Source organism: Anneissia japonica, unplaced genomic scaffold (assembly GCF_011630105.1).
Source record: "Anneissia japonica isolate Jap-2015-1 unplaced genomic scaffold, ASM1163010v1 scaffold288051_len111034_cov203, whole genome shotgun sequence".
NCBI lineage: Eukaryota > Metazoa > Echinodermata > Crinoidea > Comatulida > Comatulidae > Anneissia > Anneissia japonica.
The window spans coordinates 19,486-24,961 of NW_022703443.1; the positions used below are offsets into that span (position 1 = coordinate 19,486).

At 43.4% G+C, this 5,476-nt stretch overlaps 1 non-coding gene across 1 annotated transcript; it reads left to right on the top strand.

Moving 5' to 3' along the window:
- Window positions 1-5,052: 5,052 nt before the first annotated feature.
- On the top strand, window positions 5,053-5,248 carry LOC117104462. Its single transcript, XR_004444754.1, has one exon. It is a non-coding gene; the product is annotated as a U2 spliceosomal RNA (small nuclear RNA).
- The last annotated feature ends 228 nt before the right edge of the window (window positions 5,249-5,476 follow it).

Consider the following 5,476-nt stretch of genomic DNA (forward strand, 5'->3'; position numbering starts at 1 on the left):
GATGCCAGTTATGCTTCATGGGAGGAAGTTGTGGTTCGGTTTGAGAAGGTGGTGGCGAAGTGGGCAAAGAGGAAAATGTCGTTATTTGGTCATGTTTTAATTTTAAATTCGTTGGCATTGCCTATGTTATTGTATGTCGCGCCTATATACATCACACGTTTGGCAGTGTTTTTGATTTCTGAAATTGTTTGGAGGTCTAGATGTAGGGCTTTGTTTCATGATGAATGTATTTCTGAGGAGGGTATGGTGATCAGGGTAAGGGAAGCTGTCCGGTCACGAATTAAGTTAGAATATCTTAAATGTTCATCGGATTTTTCTGCCTTTCGTAAAACCTGGTGTATTCAGGGTGTGTTTGCCCTTTTAGTTGAAGGTAAATTGATCCTTAAGGTATAATTTCGGTTTCTTTTAAGTAATATGTGTTGGGTTTGTTTCTAGGTTTGTTAGTATTGTTTTGTTTGGTTTAGTTTCTGTTGCAGTTGGCAGGGAGTCTCGTAGGCTCACGTATTCCGGTCTGCCGTGGGCAGCCTGCCTGAGGGTTTAACGCTTTGTCATTATTTGTCTGTTATTCAATCATTAGTTGCGTTAACTCTTAAGCTGTTCTTTTTCGGAGGCTTAGATCGAGTATTTTAGTAAAGCTGCCATAGTATTAACTATCGTTCGGTATGCGTAGGCCGGCGTCAATAAATCTTGGGTATCATGACCGGCGGAGGTGGTTGAGCGGGTTTTCTTGGATTTGGATATGGCGGGTGTGAAGGTTGAGGATGTAGTTGCTGTTTAGAGGTTGGGTAATGGTACGTTTGATGTTTCGTTTCAAGGAGCTGCTAAGTGTAGGTTTGCTGCGGCCACTTTGGAGAAGTTCTGACTCTCCTGATATACGTTTCTATGATAGCAGGGTCATGGTGACAGTCCTATATGTGGAGTTTAAAGTACCGGACGAAGTTGTGCAACATGTGTTGTCTCAGTTTGTTGAGGTGGTTAGTTCACGGTTTGCTGACATACAAGGACCAGCCGTTCATACATAATGGGAACAGACATTACATGATTTAGCTCAGGCGTAACATCCCATCACAACTAAAGATTGGTTCAAGGAACTGCTGGGTAAGTTACTGAGGCCAGCCCAGGACTTGCCTACGCTGTGGAGAGGAGGGCCATTTTGTTAAGGATTGTCAGCAGAAGAAATGTTCGAAGTGTCTAGAGCTAGGCCATGTAGCCGTTCAGTGTAAAAATGAGATCGTGTGCACTATTTGCAAGGTCTCGGGGCATGTTTATCGCAACTGCCCGGTTTCTTTTAGTGCTAAGGCTGGTGGGGGTGGTCCAGGGGTGGAGTTGGTTGGAATGGTGGAACAGGATGAGGTTGTGGATGAGATGGTTGACGAGGAGGTTTTGGAACATGAAGAGGGGCAGGTTGTACGTAGAGAAGGACCGTCTAAGAGAGGGTGATGATGTTTCGGAGGATACTTCGGTTAATAAGCAAGCAGTCAAGTTAGTTGATTATGTTTCCCAGGAAGCCAGTGCCAATGTTACTAAGGCAAAGTGGGGGGATTGTGAGATGGGCCCTCTTCAGGAGGAGTCTCCTTTGCTTATTGGCACCTCAGCTGAAGATAGTTCTTCAGGAGATGAGAAGGTGGCCGTAAGCGGGGAGGTGGCACGCTGCCTCAAGGCTCGGTCGAAGTTGGAAGACTCCAGATTAGCCAAAGAGAGTGGTTTAGGAATTTCCTGCTCGAAAGGCTGTGCAAAGAAATCATTCTCGTCCTGGTCAGCTTATGTTGATCATATGTCTACGAAGCATGGGAAAGCGAAGGTGGTTTTAAGTTGCCTGGTGCGAGCCTGTAGAACTAAGGTATCGAGGCCTTCTGATCTTATTCCTCACCTTTCGGAGTGCCATGCTGCATACGTTTTGTCTTCATCAGTTGCTCAGGTTGTTCGTTCCACCTTTTCATAATGATGTATTCTTTGTGTTTCTGTTTTTTTTTCTGTTATCTCCTTAATGGCTGTTTTTGCGTCTTTAAACGTTAATGGGTTTAGTGTTTCTTCTAGGAGGCTCAGATTTTTCAGTTATGTCGGGAGCGGAAATATGATGTGGTTTACTTACAAGAAGTTCATTGTGGTTCTTTACAGGAGGGTGATTTGTGGCGGGAACGCCTATTGGGCTAGCAGCTCCAGCAGAAGTGGTGGGGTGGGGATTTTGTTGCGTAAGGGCTTATCGCTTGAGAATGTTAGACGGGATCCTGACGGGGCAGTGCTGTCCGGTGTGGTGGGAATTCATGGGGTACCAGTGCAGCTTTGTTGCATTTATGCACCAAACGACCCAGCTTGCAGAAAAGTTTTTTTTAGTTCATTGGCGAGGTGGGTTTCTGCGGCAGCTCCATGATTAGGGGGGATTTCAATTGTGTATTGGATCTTGATTTAGATAAGGTTGGAGGGAATCCGGGTTTGGGGTCTGGAGGTTCTGCGGAGTTGAATTTTTGTACGACTTTTGGTCTTTCCGACCAATTTCGTTTGTTACACCCGGTGGTTGCTGCTACATCTTGGGCTTCCGCTGCAAAGCGGGTGGCGTGTAGGCTAGACCGATTTTACGCTCCAGATTCCTTTTCGGTTAGAAGTTTTGTATATTCTGCATGTCATTGTTCTGACCATGACTGGGTGGTGATGGTAGCAGATCTTGCAGGGAGTGTGGATAGGGGAAGGGGTGTATGGAAGTGCAATGTCTCGATTCTGAGTGATCAACTATTTATTGAGGATTTTATTTCTCAGTACACGTTATGGCGAACTTTGAAGCCTGGTTTTTCGTCTGTTCTTCAGTGGTGGGATGATATCAAGCGGAGAAGTAAAGAGGTTGTTATTTGGCACTCGGTACGGATTAGTAAGGAGAAGAAAAGAGAGAGAGAGATAGATTAGAGGGATTGTATGATGAGACTAAAGTGCGTTTAAATTGATCGCATTCTCCTGCTTTGTTAGATTCCTTTGCAGAAATTAAAGATAAGTTAGATCAGCTAGCACAGATCGAGACGGAGGGGGCCAGGGTTAGAGCCAGGGTTCGTTTTTTGGAAGAAGGGGAAAATGTCGTTTCGGATAGTCATGGAATTTTGACGGTTTTTTCTTGATTTTTATAGGAGTCTTTTTTATGGAGGTGAAGTTTTAGATGAGGGAAAGCAGGATGCTTTTATCGAGTCGGTTTGTTGTTCTGTGCCCGACAATGAAATGATATCTCTGGAGAAGAGTGTTGAGGTTGACGAGGTGAGAGAGGCACTGGGTTCTATGGCTAAAAATCCCCAGGGTTGGATGGGCTACCAGTGGAGTTTTATTTATAGTTTTGGGAGGTTCTCTCAGCTGATTTGCTCGAGGTTTACAAGTGTGTTTTTGAGTGTGGTGCGTTATCTAGCTCACAGAAAGGAGGCTTGATTAAATTGCTGCCTAAGGGAGGAGATCAGCTATTGTTAAACGTTGACTATAAGATTTTAGCCAAGCTTTTATGTTTAAGATTAGGCAAAGTTATGGACTGTCTAGTTGTGTAGTGTGCCTGGGAGGAGACTCCAGTCTAATTCGGTGTTGTTGAGAGATGTGGTGGAGTATGCGTTGCGGTGTAATTCGCCATTGGCTCTAATTTCCTTTGACCAGGAGAAAGCGTTTGATAGAGTTAGTTTCAAACTTCTTTTTCGGGTTTTGGAGAGGTTTGGGTTCGGGAACAACATGATGAGGTGGTTGCGTTCCATGTATTGTAATTTAAATAGTTGTGTTATGGTTAATGGTTTTGTTTCTGATTCTTTTCCTGTGACGCGGGGTGTTAGGCAAGGGTGTCCGCTTTCTCCTTTTTTGTATGTGTTATACATGGAATCATTAGCGTGTTCCATTCAGAGATCGGATTTGATTCGGGGGGTGGTGTTGCCTGGTAGTAGGGGGAGGGAATGCAAGTTTGTTCAGTATGCTGACGATCTGACCTGTGTTTTGACATCCCGGGCTTCTGTTGCCACAGTGTGAGGGGGGTTTGGGATTGGTTGATCCGGTTGCTAAATGTGAGTGTTTTTCTTTCGTTCATTGCGTTGGTCTGCAAAGGTGTTGAATGGTTTTATTTTTGTATCTATTGGTTGGGCCATTTACTGAACAGGTTGGGAATTGCAAGGTGGGATAATGGCCGCCCTCATGCTTTAGATGCACCAGTGGAGTATGAGCGACTGGGTAACTTGTGTTTGATGTTGTGGTGTGTTTGTAGGGGGATGTAGTGTGGGGCTTACTGACCAGTAAAAACGTTTATAAGTTGTTGCTAGTGGAGAAAGGTTATGTTGCCTCGGTGGTGCGTTCTAGGCTAATAAAGACTGGGTGCTTGCTTTCAAGGCTTTGGGGTGTGCTCTTTTGTTGAATGATAGTAGAGAAGTAAATTGGAAGGTGCTCCATGGTTGTCTTCCTGTAGGGATGGTTCTCAGGGAGCGCAGGATGATTGTCAGAAGGTATGATTGTCCAGGGTGTAGTAGTGCTGAATCCACCAGTCACTGTATTATGGGATGTCCTCGTCTGTCTTTGGTCTGGTAATGGTGTTTTGTTTTTTGTTAAGCAGGTTTTATGGGTTAAATGTTCATTTTTGTGAGGATCATATTATGTTTTTTTCCTTTGTGGCTTTGGACACAACAGTTTATCAGCTTGCAGTTTTTTTGATTTGTGAGGTTAAATTAATAGTTTGGAAGTGTAGGGCTTTGTTTCATAATGAGTGTATTTCTGAGGAGGGTATGGTTGTCAGAGTGAGAGATGCTGTCCGGTCCCGAATTAAGTTGGAATTTCTAAGATGTTCATCGGATTATTCTGCCTTTCGTAAAATATGGTGCATCCAGGGTGTTCTTGCCCTTTTAGTTCACGATAAATTGGTCCTTAAGGTATAAAGTGGGTTTCTTTTGTGTAATGTGTGTTGTTAGGTATGTTTCTAGGTTTGTTACGTTTTGTTTTGTTTGGTTTTTAGTGTTGTTTCAGTTGGCAGTGAGTTTCGTAGGCTCACGTATTCCGGTCTGCCGTGGGCAGCCTGCCTGAGAGTTTAACGCTTTGTTCTTTGTTTTCCTGTTACTTGTTCTTTTTCAGGTGCGTTAACTCTTAAATCAAAAAGGAGTATCTGTTCTTTTCAGCTTAATATCTGAAACGCTGCTCATTGAGTAGCTTCTATATTAAACTGATTTTTGACATTAGGCCATGGAGTAGGAGCTTGCTCCGTCCTGGCCACGGGGTGGCCTGCTATTGCAGTACCTCCAGGATCGGCCCATCCTCTTCACTGAGGAAAATATTAAAAGAAAAACAGAATCGACATAGTACTAATTTACATAATAATGATACTTGTCAAAAGTCTGCGTTCTGTCGTTTTAAACAAGCTACTGTTATAGATTCCTGAAATATAGAATCAATAATGGCTTGTATCCTTTTTACGGAGTTGGTTTCATACTATCTTTTATATACTGTTATACATTACTCATTTTATACATTATTTAATTAATTTACA